Genomic DNA, 13,978 nt, shown 5'->3' on the forward strand with positions numbered 1-13,978 from the left:
CAACGCTCTCCGGAAACAACGCATTTGTTGCACTCGTAACGTTATATAATACCGAAAAGCTGAGGGTCAACTCCCCCCCACCCACCTAAAGCTAATTTCTGAATTTCTACGCAGTTTTAACATGACACAGGCCCTTCTAACTAGTTCTTTTTAGAACAGCAAAAAATGTCACCAGACACTCATCAAGCTAGGTAAGAGATCATAAATAAACATGCTTAAAGGGATAGTTCACCCAAATTACAAAATGGCATATTGGTTTCCTTACCCTGTAAGCTTTCTATGGACAAGGTATGACTTCAATCCATGCTTTAGTTTAGTTTCCCTGCCACCGTTACTAAATGCTAACATTTTAGAATTTGGGGCACACATTCCATTCAAGTCATGGGAACAATATTAGCATTTTGTTGCGCATCATGTCCATATCATCCGAAAGTATCTCAAATTGATTGTGAAGATGGCCAAAGTCACTTGTAAAAAAATGTAACATTCTTGTATAATGAAGCGAAACGCAGCGTGGCGCAGCGGTCTAAGGCACTGCATCTAAGTGCATAGAGCCATCACTGGTTCAAATTCCTGGTTCAAATCCAGGCAGCATCATATCCGGCTGTGATTGGGCAGTGCACAATTGACCCAGTGTTGGCTGGGGTAGGCTATCATTGAAAATAAGAATTTGTTCTCAACTGATTTGCCTAGTTAAATAATGGAGTCACTGTGACACTTGTCTGGCCTTGTACATGGGGTGAAACATTTAGCAACTTCTACCAATCTTGCAGCACAGTGGCTCGCTCTAGAGAATGTTTCCGCCTCGTTTGATTATTTCTAATGACAGGAAGTGGATCCTTTATTACCTTATTAACACTACGAAGGGGCTAACGTGAGTGGGTTTTACTAGATGAAGTACAGCTACGACCGGAAGTTACTTTTCGTAGCAGTTTAAGAGAGGATATTAGCCAACCCTAACCCCTTTCCTTACCTTAACCTAATTCTCCATACCTGCCTCGTTAATTATCTTAACCTGCTGCATGAATTCTCCTAACCTGCTGATAAAAAGTCACATAGCTGTATACCACCTAGACAAAACCACCTAGACAAAGGCCTGCTGTACACAGATTTACATAAAGTCTGCAGAATTCCCCTCAACCCAAAATGTGTACTTCATCTCTATAATTTGTTCAAGTCAGGATTATACAGCAAGATTGCACTCCCACTTTCCAATAGCATCTTTAGCTACCTCCAACCAATTAAATGTAGGCTACCACATCCTTTGAAGAATAATGACAAGTGGGATTGATATGAAATGTATAACCTGTATTTGACTGTACTCCAGATGCCTATTAATGACATTGTCACACTCTCTAAGTATCATTGTAAATAAGAATTTGTTCTGAACTGATTTGCATAGTTAAATAAAGGTTAAAAAAAAGTGAAGGGACATGGACTCCTGCTCAAGATTTGGAGCATATAACCATATTCATTCACCTCAAATACCAAGTTGAAAGTTTTTTTTATGAAGCAAAAAAATTGCTGTTTTCCTAATGCCTTCCTATCATTTACATTCTGCTCACCAAAGCCATTGTCCAGCAGTGATCATCACATATCTCTTGTTTCAGGAGTAAAATCCACTGTGTCTACTATGTCCACAGTGCTGCTTTAGCAAAGACAGACATGTTAAACTACACAGCGAAATCTCTGGTCTCATCAAATACATACACTACATGACCAAAAGTATGTGGACGCTTGCTCGTTGAACATATCATTCCAAAATCATGGGCATTAATATGGAGTTGGTCCACCCTTTGCTGCTATAACAGCCTCCACTCTTCTGGGAAGGCTTTCCACTAGATGTTGGAACATTGCTTCGGGGACTTGCTTCCATTCTGCCACAAGAGCATTAGTGAGGTCAGGCAATGATGTTGGGTGATTAGGCCTGGCTCGCAGTCAGCGTTCCAATTCATCCCAAAGGTGTTTGATGGATTGAGGTCAAGGCTCTGTACAGGCCAGTCAAATTCTTCCACACTGAACTTGAAAAAAACAATTTCTGTATGGACATGGCTTTGTGCATGGGGACATTGTCATACTGAAACAAGAATGGGCCTTCCCCAAACTGTTGCCACAAAGTTGGAAGCACAGAAACGTCTAGAATTTCATTGTATGCTGTAGTGTTAAGATTTCCCTTCACTGGAACTAAGGGGCCTAGCCTGAACCCTGAAAAATAGCCACAGACCATTATTCCTCATCCACCAAACATTACAGTTGGCACTATGCATTCGGACAGGTAGTGCTCTCCTGGCATCCGCCAAACCCAGATTCGTCCGTCAGACTGCCAGATGGTGAAGCGTGATTCATCACTCCAGAGAACGCGTTTCCACTGCTCCAGAGTCCAATGGCGGCGAACTGTACACCACTCCAGCCGACGCTTGGATTTGCGCATGGTAATCTTAGGCTTCTGGGCGGCTGCTCGGCCATGGAAACCAATTTCAGGATGCTCCTGACGAACAGTTTTTGTGCTGACTTTGCTTCCAGAGGCAGTTTGGAACTCGGTAGTGAGTGTTGCAACTGAGGACAGACGATTTTTACGCTACGCTCTTCAAAACTCGGTGGTCCCGTTCTATGAGCTTGTGTGGCCTACCACTTCGCAGCTGATCCGTTGTTGCTCCTATATGTTTCCAGACTGCTGGAAATGGCAATGTGATGTGTTGTGCATAGTTTTTTTTGTCAACAGGAAGTGAGCTCTTGTGTTCTGCTGTACAATCTGGGGAGTCCTCTTGAGCAGGGTTTTTCAAACTCGGTCCTGCAAAAACCAAAACGTGCACCCAGGGGGGACCCCAGGACCAAGTTTGGGAAACCTGCTCTTGAGGACCAGCAGTTCTACATGGCCCCCAAGGCAACAATGGGCTTTGATATTCTGTCAGTCAATGTCACCTCAAAGTTCTTCTTTGAAGTTAACAGAAGCAATCAAACTTTTGCAAAAGCATTCAAGGTCATAGTCCATAGTCCCTCAGGTCTAAGTTTAAAAAAGTAATCAACACCCTAAAGCCAACTCTCAATCTCATTTCACAGGAATTTATCAGAGGGTTATTCAACATGCCCACTGTGTCAAGCATTGTGGCTATCATAATGAACAGCCGAAAGTGAGCGATTGACCATGGTCCTGCCTGAAGTCACCAAACAGTCACAGGCATGCAGTTTTGTTTCTGGAACATTTCTGCAAGTCACTCTCTGCAGAAAGAAGAGCAACCCACGCGAGACAGCATCCATGTGATCTAGCTAGCAGGCACGAGAGGCCACCTAATCTGCCCTTCACACATGTTGCTCTACTCACCCAACCATGGTACTACACAATCAGCAACTAAAGGGGCCCCATGCATGATGACTCAGCCGGATGCTGGATTCTCTTTGTGTTATTAGTCTATTTAAAGAATAACAGCGGGTGACCAAAGAATATCCTTTCGTCTCACAGTTCTGACATAACTTAGTCCCAATTTTGGTTTTCAGGTGTTGTGATTGTGCCAGTGTACGTGATGGGAGAAGAGAATGCCACCCTCCCACCTAATGTCACAATTGTGCAGGTGGCAAGCAACAGGTCATCTCTAATTGGCAACTCTTCGTGTGTCTATGAGTGTTCAGGTGTCATAAATTAGACTCAAACAATGTCCCCACAGTGTGAATCACATTTGTGTGTTTGTGTGTTGTAAATTATGCTAAACTAATATCTTGTGTGTGGTGTGATAGCTGTTCTCGCCAGCGATGGGGTGCTGTATTATGGCAGGGCTGGCCTGGAGGAAACGTCCCTTTTTCAGGACCCTGTCTTTCAAAGATAATTCGTAAAAATCCAAATAACTTCACAGATCTTCATTGTAAAGGGTTTAAACACTGTTTCCCATGCGTGTTCAATGATCCATAAACAATTAATGAACGTGCACATGTGGAATGGTATTTAAGACCCTAACAGCTTACAGACAGTAGGCAATTAAGGTCACAGTTATGAAAACTTAGGACACTAAAGAGGCCTTTTTACTGACTCGCAAAAACACAAAAAGAAAGATGCCCATGGTCCCTGCTCATCTGCTTGAATGTGCCTTAGGCATGCTGCAAGGAAGCGTGAGGACTGCAGATGTGTCCAGGGCAATAAATTGCAATGTCCGTACTGTGAGACGCCTAAGGGAGACAGGACGGACAGCTGATTGTCCTCGCAGTGGCAGACCACGTGTAACAACACCTGCACAGGATCGGTACATCTGAACATCACACCTGCAGGACAGGTACAGGATGGAAACAACAACTGCCCAAGTTACACCAGGAACGCACAATCCCTCCATCAGTGCTCAGACTGTCCGCAATAGGCTGAGAGAGGCTGAACTGAGGGCTTGTAGGCCTGTAGTAAGGCAGGTCCTCACCAGACATCACCGGCAACAACGTTTCCTATGGGCACAAACCCATAGCCGCTGGACCAGACAGGACTGGCAAAAAGTGCTCTTCATTGATGAGTCTGGGTTTTGTCTCACCAGGGGGGATGGTCGGAATCACGTTTATCGTCGAAGGAATGAGCGTTACACCGAGGCCTGTACTCTGGAGCGGGATCGATTTGGAGGTGAAGGGTCCATCATGGTCTGGGGCAGTGTGTCACAGCATCATCGGACTGAGCTTGTCGTCATTGCAGGCAATCTCAACGCTGTGCGTTACAGGGAAGACATCCTCCTCCTTCATGTGGTACCCTTCCTGCAGGCTCATCCTGACATGACCTGCTCATTCTGTGTGTGACTTCCTGCAAGACAGGAATGTCAGTGTTCTGCTATGGCCAGCGAAGAGCCCGGATCTTAAAAACACTTGCAGAGTATGTAAAAGGCAGAATCCACTGCACACCCAAAGCTGATTTGTGAAGGTGCTAGAGGCAAAAGGCAAAACTGGAGAAACAGGAATAAGACTCAGAAAGCTCAGCTATAATTAAAATACATTTGCATCTGACTGGAAGTGTGGGAAGACTTTTTCCTGTTTCTCCAAGCTTGCAGAGTATGTAAATGTGTATTTCTGCTCTCAACCCAACCCCCCCTCCCAAGACACACACACAAACACACAAGGGGCTGGAAGCAATGGGTCAGCTGCAGTGCAGCTGGAGCAATTAAGTGCCTTGCTCAAGGGCACAACAGCAAGCAATGGTAAAAATGTTCCCATCTAAGATTTGAACTTGTAACCCTCTGGTTGCTAGCCTGCTATTCTAACCGGTAGGCTAGCTGCCTACCCCCAGAAATATTGTGCAACTGCTTTCATATTGTGCAGCTCAATGGCAACTGCTTCAACTGCCAGTATGTTACACATGTATTATTATACAGAATGATGTCTAGGGACCTGACTGGGTAAATAAATGTACTGTCAGTAACAGAGCTGTCCTGTCCTGTATTATTATGTTTTGTACTGTCTTGTGTCTGCCTGCCTGCCTGCCTGTTTCAGTTTGCGTCTGTCGCTGACGTGTCCAAGGAGAAACTGATGCTGATCCAAGCCCGGGAGGACCTGCTGCTCAGAGGGGTGGACGTTTGACCACAAGGCTAACACGTGCCACACCACCTGTCCAGTCCTGTCCAGTCCTGTCCAGTAAGTGAAGGTGACGCATCACATTCTGTAAGTCTAAAATCTTATAATGACATCCCATTCTCCAACAGTCAACAGAGAATAAGGTGTCATTTGAGATGTAGCTGTGTTTCTCTTCCCGCACCAGGTGGAGCAGTTCCACAGCATGTTTCCAGGGGAGTTTTTCTACATCGGCATGGCCAGCAACGTCCACCTCTCCGCACATTTGTCCCCCTGTGAAGGTTCATAAAGTGCAGCAGTATCGAACAGGTAATAGCTAACAATTCCACAACAAAAACCTAATATCTAACAAATTCCACAACAAAACCTAATACACACAATCTAGTAAAGGGATGGGATGAGAATATATAAGTATAAAATATATAGATGAGCAGTGACAGAGCGGCTGAGATGCAATAAATAGTAAAGAATAGATAGTGAAGGATACAGTATGCAGTATATACATATGAGATAAGTAATGCGAGACATGTAAACATTTTTAAAGTGGCATTATGAAAGTGTCTAGTGTTCCATTTATTAAAGTGGTCAATGATATCAAGTCTGTAGGTAGGTAGCTGCCTCTCTGTGCTAGTGGTGGCTGTTCAACAATTTGATGGCCTTGAGATATAAGTTGTTTTTAAATCTCTCTGTCCCAGCATTTATGCACCTGTACTGACCTCGCCTTCTGGATGGAAGCGGGGTGAACAGGCAGTGGCCAGGGAGGTTATTGTCCTTGATGATATTTTTTGTCTTCCTGTAACATCGGGTGTTGTAGGCATCCTGAAGGGCAGGTAGTTTGCCCCCGGTGATGCGTTGTGCAGGCCGCACCACCCTCTGGAGAGCCCTGCGGTGCTGTTGCCGTACCAGGAATTGATACAGCCCGACAGGATGCTCTCAGTTGTGTACCTGTAAACGTTAGTAAGCCACATTTCTTCAGCCTCCTGAGGTTGAAGAGGCACTGTTGCGCCTTCTTCACCACACTGTCTGTGTGCATGGACAATTTCAGTTTGTTGGTGATATGTACACAGAGGAACTTAAAACGTTCCACCTTCTCCACTGCTGTCCCGTCGATGTGGATAGGGGGGTGCTCCCTCTGCTGTTTCCTGAAGTCCACGATCATCTCTTTTGGTTTGCTGACATTGAATGAGAGGTTCTTTTCCTGACACCACACTCCGAGGGCCCTCACCTCCTCCCTGAAGACTGTCTCATCGTTGTTGGTAATCAAGCCTACCACTGTTGTGTCATCTGCAAACTTGATGATTGAGTTGGAGGCGTGCATGGCTACGCAGTCGTGGGTGAAGAGGGTGTACAGGAGGGGGCTGAGAACGCACCCTTGTGGGGCCCCAGTGTTAAGGATCAGCGGAGTGGAGATGTTGTTTCCTACCTTCACCACCTGGGGGCGGCCCATCAGGAAGTCCAGGACCCAGTTGCACCGAGCGGGGTCAAGACCTAGGGAATCAAGCTTAATGATGAGTTTGGAGGGTACTATGGTGTTGAATGCTGAGCTGTAGTCAATGAACAGCATTCTTACATAGGTATTCCTCTTGTCCAGATGGGATAGGTCAGTATAAGGGTGATTGCATCGTCTGTTGACCTATTGGGGCAGTAAGCAAATTGAAGTGGGTCTAGTGCAGGTATTCCCAAACTGGGGTACCCCCAGGGGTACGCGCAATGCCGTTGGGGGTACGCCAAATAAAAATGTGATTCACATAAAAAAAATGTTTTTAAATCTTCATATTTTCAAACAGTCCCTTTATATTTTCCAACGGGTCTATACATTTGGGTGAGTTTTTTTTCTCGCCTGAGTAGCCTCATTTCACTGCCAAAAATAAAATCAAACCATCTAGTGTTCAGAGAAATAGCAACACAATGTCAAATACATGTAGCCTAGTCAAATAATGAGCATCCAATCACATTATCCGTTACTCTCTCATGGGAATTACACTAACGGTCCATATGTAGCCAAACGTAGCTGCTGCTCATTCCGTTTGCTCAAAAATGTATCAATGGTTAAAAAAAGTAAGGCATAGAGACAGCTCTACTGGTAGTACTGCTACTACCAGCTGTACTACACCTGCACCTGTCGACGACACAAGTTGTTCTGCTTCCACGAACACATTCAATGCTAGCATCAGTAATTCTAATCAAATCAAATTTATTTATATAGCCCTTCGTACATCAGCTGATATCTCAAAGTGCTGTACAGAAACCCAGCCTAAAACCCCAAACAGCAAGCAATGCAGGTGTAGAAGCACGGTGGTTCGGAAAAACTCCCTAGAAAGGCCAAAACCTAGGAAGAAACCTAGAGAGGAACCAGGCTATGTGGGGTGGCCAGTCCTCTTCTGGCTGTGCCGGGTAGAGATTATAACAGAACATGGCCAAGATGTTCAAATGTTCATAAATGACCAGCATGGTCGAATAATAATAAGGCAGAACAGTTGAAACTGGAGCAGCAGCACGGCCAGGTGGACTGGGGACAGCAAGGAGTCATCATGTCAGGTAGTCCTGAACCATCTAGTGTTTGTTGTTATAGCTCAGCTAGCATGGACAGCCGAAGAGCTGCCCCCTTACCCAGGAAAGCACCGAACAACAGACAGGGACGTTGGACCATCGAAGAGACGTAAATATGATGAGAACTACATTGATTTGGGGGTCACTTACATTGGGAGTAGTGCCTTTCCTCAGCCACAGTCTGTTATATGTGCAAAAGTACTATCTCACAACTCAATGAAACCTTCACTCTTGCGCAGACATTTAGAAACAAAACATGCCAATTTGAAAAATAAGCCACCAGAGTTTTTTGAGCGAGAATTAAGACGACTTTTGAGTAGTAAGACATGTATAAAAGCAACAGATACCATTAATAAGAAGGGGGCTAGAAGAGTCTTATATGGTGAGCTACCGAGTGGCTAGGACAGGCAAGCCCCATACTATTGTGGAGGACTTCATTATTCCTGCTTCCGCGGATATGGCTGGGACAATGCTGGGGGAAAGGCCAAAAACTGTACAGACAATGACTTCATCAAACAACACTATTTCACAACACATCAGTGACATGGCAGGAGATGTTTTGAAACAATTACTGCTTTGCATACAAGCCAGTGAATTCTATGCGTTACAGCTGGATGAGTCAACAAATGTGGCGGGAGTGACACAGCTCCTGTTATATGTCTGTTACGTTTATGGGGGGGTCAATTAAGGAAGATATCCTCTTCTGCAAACCACTGGAAACCAGGACAACAGGAGAGGATATTTTTAAAGTACTGGACAGCTTTGTGACATCAAATGGACTTTGGTGGTCAAGATGTGTTGGTATCGGTACTGATGGCGCAAAAGCCATGACAGGGAGACATAGTAGAGTGGTAACGCGTGTGCAAGCAGTTGCTCCCGATGCCACTTGGGTACACTGCAGCATCCGCCGAGAGGCTCTTGCTGCCAAAGGAATGCCTGACAGCTTGAAAGGCGTTTTGGACACTACAGTGAAAATGGTTAACTTGTTAAAGCAAGACCCCTGAACTCTTGTGTATTTTCTGCACTATGCAATGGTATGGGCAGCGACCATGTAACACTTTTACAACATATAGAAGTGCGCTGGGTATCAAGGGCAAAGTATTGACACGTTTTTTTAAATTGACATACGAGCTTAAAGTTTTCTTTACTGACCATAATTTTCACTTGTCTGACCGCTTGCATGATGAGGAGTTTCTCACACGACGGGCCTATCTGGGTGATGCTTTTTCTCGCCGAATAATCTGAATCTAGGATTACAGGGACTCTCCGCAACTATATTAAATGTGCGGGACAAAATTGAGGCTATGATTAAGATGCTATTTTCTGTCTGCATTAACAAGGACAACACACAGGTCTTTCCATCATTGCATGATTTTTTTGTGTGCAAATTAACTCAAGTTTACGGACAATGTCAAATGTGATATAGCGAAGCACCTGAGTGAGCTGGGTGCGCAATTACGCAGGTACTTTCCCGAAACGGAGGACACAAACAACTGAATTCGTTATCCCTTTCATGTTTTGCCTCCAGTCCACTTACTGATATCTGAACAAGAGAGCCTTATTGAAATTGCAACATGTGGTTCTGTGAAAATTTTATTTAATCAGAAGCCACTGCCAGATTTCTGGATTAGGCTGCGCTCAGAGTATCCTGCCTTGGCAAATCGTGCTGTTAAGACACTGATGCCCTTTGCAACCACGGACCTATGTGAGAGTGGATATGTGAGAGTGGATTCTCGGCCCGCACTAACATGAAAACTAAATACAGGCACAGACTGTGTGTGAAAAATGATTTAAGACTGAGACTCTCTCCAATACAACCCAACATTGCAGAGTTATGTGCATCCTTTCAAGCACACCCTTCTCATTAGCCTGTGGTGAGTTATTCACAATTTTCGATAAACAAATAAAGTCTTAAATGTAAGATGGCTAAATAAAGAGCAAAATGATTGATTATTATAATATTATTATTTGTGCTCTGGTCCTATAAGAGCTCTTTGTCACTTCCCACGAGCCGGTTTGTGACAAAAACTCACACTCATTCTTATGTTTAATAAATGTATCGTCTAGTGTGTGTGTGGCAGGCTTACAATGATGGCAAAAAACAACATTTGAGAGTGCGCTGACCCTGGTGCAAGAGGGGGTATGCAGTTGGAGATTAATGTTTGAAGGGGTACAGGACTATAAAAAGTTTGGGAACCACTGGTCTAGGGTGACAGGTAGGGTGGTGATATGATCCTTGACTAGTCTCTCAAAGCACTTCACGATGATAGAAGTGAGTTCTACGGGACGATAGTCATTTACATAGTCATTCAGTTACCTTGGCTTTCTTGGGAACAGGAACAATGTTGGTCATCTTGAAGCATGTGAGGAGAGCAGACTGGGATAGGGATTGATTGAATATGTCCGTAAACACACCAGCCAGCTGGTCTGCGCATGCTCTGAGGACGAGGCTCATGTCGTCTGGGCCGGCAGCCTTGCGAGGGTTAACACGTTTAAATGTTTTACTCACATCGGCCACGGAGAAGGAGAGCCCACAGTCTTTGGTAGCGGGCCGCGTTGGTGGCACTGTATTGTCCTCAAAGAAGTTGTTTCATTCGTCTGGAAGCAAGACGTCGATGTCCGCGACGGGGCTGGTAATTCTTTTTGCAATCCGTGATTGTCTGTAGATCCTGCCACATACGTCTCGTGTTTGAGCCGTTGAATTGCAACTCCACTTTGTCTCTGTAGTGACACTTTGCTTGTTTGATTGCAGAGGGAATAACTACACTGTTTGTAGACCATATTCCCAGTTTCCTTGCCATGATTCAATGCAGTGGTACGTGCTTTCAGATTTGTGTGAATGCTGCCATCAATCTACGGTTTCTGGTTAGGGATGGTTTTAATAGTCACAGTGGGTACAACATCCTATACACTTCCTTATAAACTTGCTCACCAAGTCAGTGTATGCGTCAATGTTGTTCTCTGAGGCTACCCGGAACATATCCCAGTCCACGTGATCGAAGCAATCTTGAAGCGTGGGATCCGATTGGTCAGACCAGCGTTGGATAGACCTAAGCACGGGCGCTTCCTGTTTTAGTTTCTGGGGAGCAACAAGATGGAGTCATGGTCAGATTTGCCAAAAGGAGGGCGGAGGCATTGCGGAAGTTAGAGTAACAATGGTTGAGCTTGTTCCTCAAATTAGCTTTGTTAAAATCCCCAACTACAATAAATTTAGCCACAGGATATATTATGGCTTCCAGTTTGCATAAAGTCATTTGCATAAAGACGTTCCTTGATGGCCGTCTTGGTATCCACTTGCGGGGAGGATATACACAGCTGTGACAATAACCGAGGAGAGTTCTCTTGGGAGATAATACGGTCTGCATTTAAATGTGAGGAATTCTAGATCAGGTGAACAAAAGGACTTGAGTTCCTTTATGTTGTTACAATTACACCATGAGTCGTTAGTCATGAAACATACACCCCCGTCCTTCTTCTTACCGGAGAGATGTTTATTCCTGTCAGCGCGATGCACTGAAAATCCTGTTGTCTGTACTGACTCCGAAACCCAGCCCTCTAACAGTCACAATAATATGTATGAGTTAACGTGGGGACGTGTTCGCCTTTTCTGTATATACCCCATGGGGACAAGCTATATCCCTCCAGTGTGGAGTTACATACTATTGTATTCACTTTTTCCCGTTTTTAGAAAGCTCACATTCACTGGATGCCCTCCTGGAAAGCATGCTGGAATGTTGAGGCGAGGGATAATTCCTCACGCTGTATTTCCTATTTTCAAAACGTTCAAAACATTTCTGAACAATACTACTGTAAGAGCTAAGTGTTCAAACTTATTGGGTCTTTCTGTCGTTTTAGTTTGTTTTTTTTGCCACAGGAACATAACCACTTGCACGAAGGGCACGTTCACTCGAGAGCAGCTTCAGGACAACTTCTCTTACGTCACCCTCAAGTAGGTTGTGCGGTGAGGTTGTTACAGAGCACTGATGGAAGTAAGATTCTAGACTGTCACGCTTGATAGAAATGTTAAATAAACATTTGATCTGTTCTATGCAACAACAAAAAAATGCTTGTGATGCCAAAGTGTTTTTTTTTTAGGTCTTTTTTATTCGCGGAACATAAGGCTTCCACAAAGAAAGCTAATACAGAGTTATAAAGTTATTGCTGTTAATATATATTTGTCATTTCATGTGCAGTTATAACGACTAGTATTTCATTCATTATCCTCCTCTTCCACCACCTTCCCCTCCTCCACTAAGAAGTATGTGTTCTTAGTGGAGGAGGTTCTGTTCCGGCCTTGCTCTGCCTCCAGTGACCTGCATATATCCTACTACAGCATCACAGACTACTTCTGCCCCCTGCTGGTCTACCACGATATCCCCTGGATACCCTCCATGGAGCTGTGAGTAACCCTGGCAACCCTTTTCTCTGACCACAAAATACACTCACTGTACATTGTTCAGTGTAAGACAACCTGTCATCTCTGTGTGAAGTGGAGTTCAGACAGATCCTTGATATAACTACATGGCACACACACAAAGACCATTAGAACAAGCATGGCACTCCGTCACAGAGCAACAGCGCCAGAGCCAACCCACCATACAGCATTTTCTAGCGCAGGTAAACATGGCTGCTTGGTTTTTGAGCCAACATCAAACCCGCCCTGTTCCATTGCAGCTGGAACGGTAATGAGCTTGTGGAGCAGGCGAGTGGCGACTTTGGGATGTTTGAGGTGAACGGCATGCATAACTACCAGTACCATCAGTCGGGCCAGGAGGCCAAGTGTGTCTCCCAGCCCAAGAACTGGACCTCTCTGCTGAGCCAGCAGCAGAAAAAAACAAACCCAACACAGCCCAGACCAGGAATATATGTACCGGTACACATTCTATAGCAACACAGTTGAATTCTTACTTTATCACCAATCAATAATGGCCGATAGGAATTTGTCGACACAGCACTGTAGAATAGAGGCCCCCATGCACTGTAAGCAGAGTCATATGGCCTGCATCCCGAGGGAGGATCTTTCCTAATTTCCCACGTTTGATTTGGATATTCATCCGACGTATTCAACTTATAAAATGCGGATACATCGTCCTTGTCCTCATTAATATCTCATACATTCATCCCTCTGCTTGCTTTGAACCTGGCCTTATTTTTATTGTTATGAGCGCACTTAGTTACCAGGCTGTACTCTGTAATACATCAACTGAAGGTTGAATACGGTAGTGGAATATTTTCCTATCAAGTGGAATAGGACATAAGAAGTGTTCATAGTTAGTACACTATTTATATGCCATATTCTATAGTAAACATTCAAACTGGATTGTTATTGATATTGTAATATTTATTTATATTCACTGTCTCGGTGTTTCTGCAGCTACTATACGCTGACAACTACATTCAGTGTGCACGGGGCATTCCTTCCTCACCCTCTGCCATCTGGTGTGGCACTGGGCATCTTCCCGGGTCATCTTTGTGGTCCTGCTGCTCATCGGCTTTCTCCTCAGCCAGCGTGCTCACCATAACAGGATGGACACACACTTTACACATAAAGCGCAACACTTTCAGATGTTTTTTTTTGTCAAACACACGCACTCCCAATACATCCCAAAACAGGAAAAAACACATGTCCTCTGAGCAGCGTGAAATAAATGTGATGAGCTGTTCAGCATGAACTCTGTCAGTAACTGATCCCAGCCTTTTTGTCTTGTTTTTGATTGATTTAGAAACTGTTTTCAGTTTTAGGAACACAGTTATTCGATCTGAATTCTGTTGATATGGGAAATGATACATTTGCATAAAGCTTTTTTAATACTGTCCTTGTGTGTTTTGCTTGATGAAAATGTTTTGAGAAATAAAGAGTTTATAGCAATCATTTCTTCATAACGGCAGTTTTTGTCTCACA

The 13,978-nt window shown here is 44.3% G+C and overlaps 1 pseudogene; it reads left to right on the top strand.

Moving 5' to 3' along the window:
- Positions 1-8,108: 8,108 nt before the first annotated feature.
- LOC135559360 (cation channel sperm-associated auxiliary subunit delta-like) lies at positions 8,109-13,335 on the top strand (annotated as a pseudogene).
- The last annotated feature ends 643 nt before the right edge of the window (positions 13,336-13,978 follow it).

This window comes from Oncorhynchus masou, chromosome 18 (assembly GCF_036934945.1).
Source record: "Oncorhynchus masou masou isolate Uvic2021 chromosome 18, UVic_Omas_1.1, whole genome shotgun sequence".
Classification (NCBI taxonomy): domain Eukaryota; kingdom Metazoa; phylum Chordata; class Actinopteri; order Salmoniformes; family Salmonidae; genus Oncorhynchus; species Oncorhynchus masou.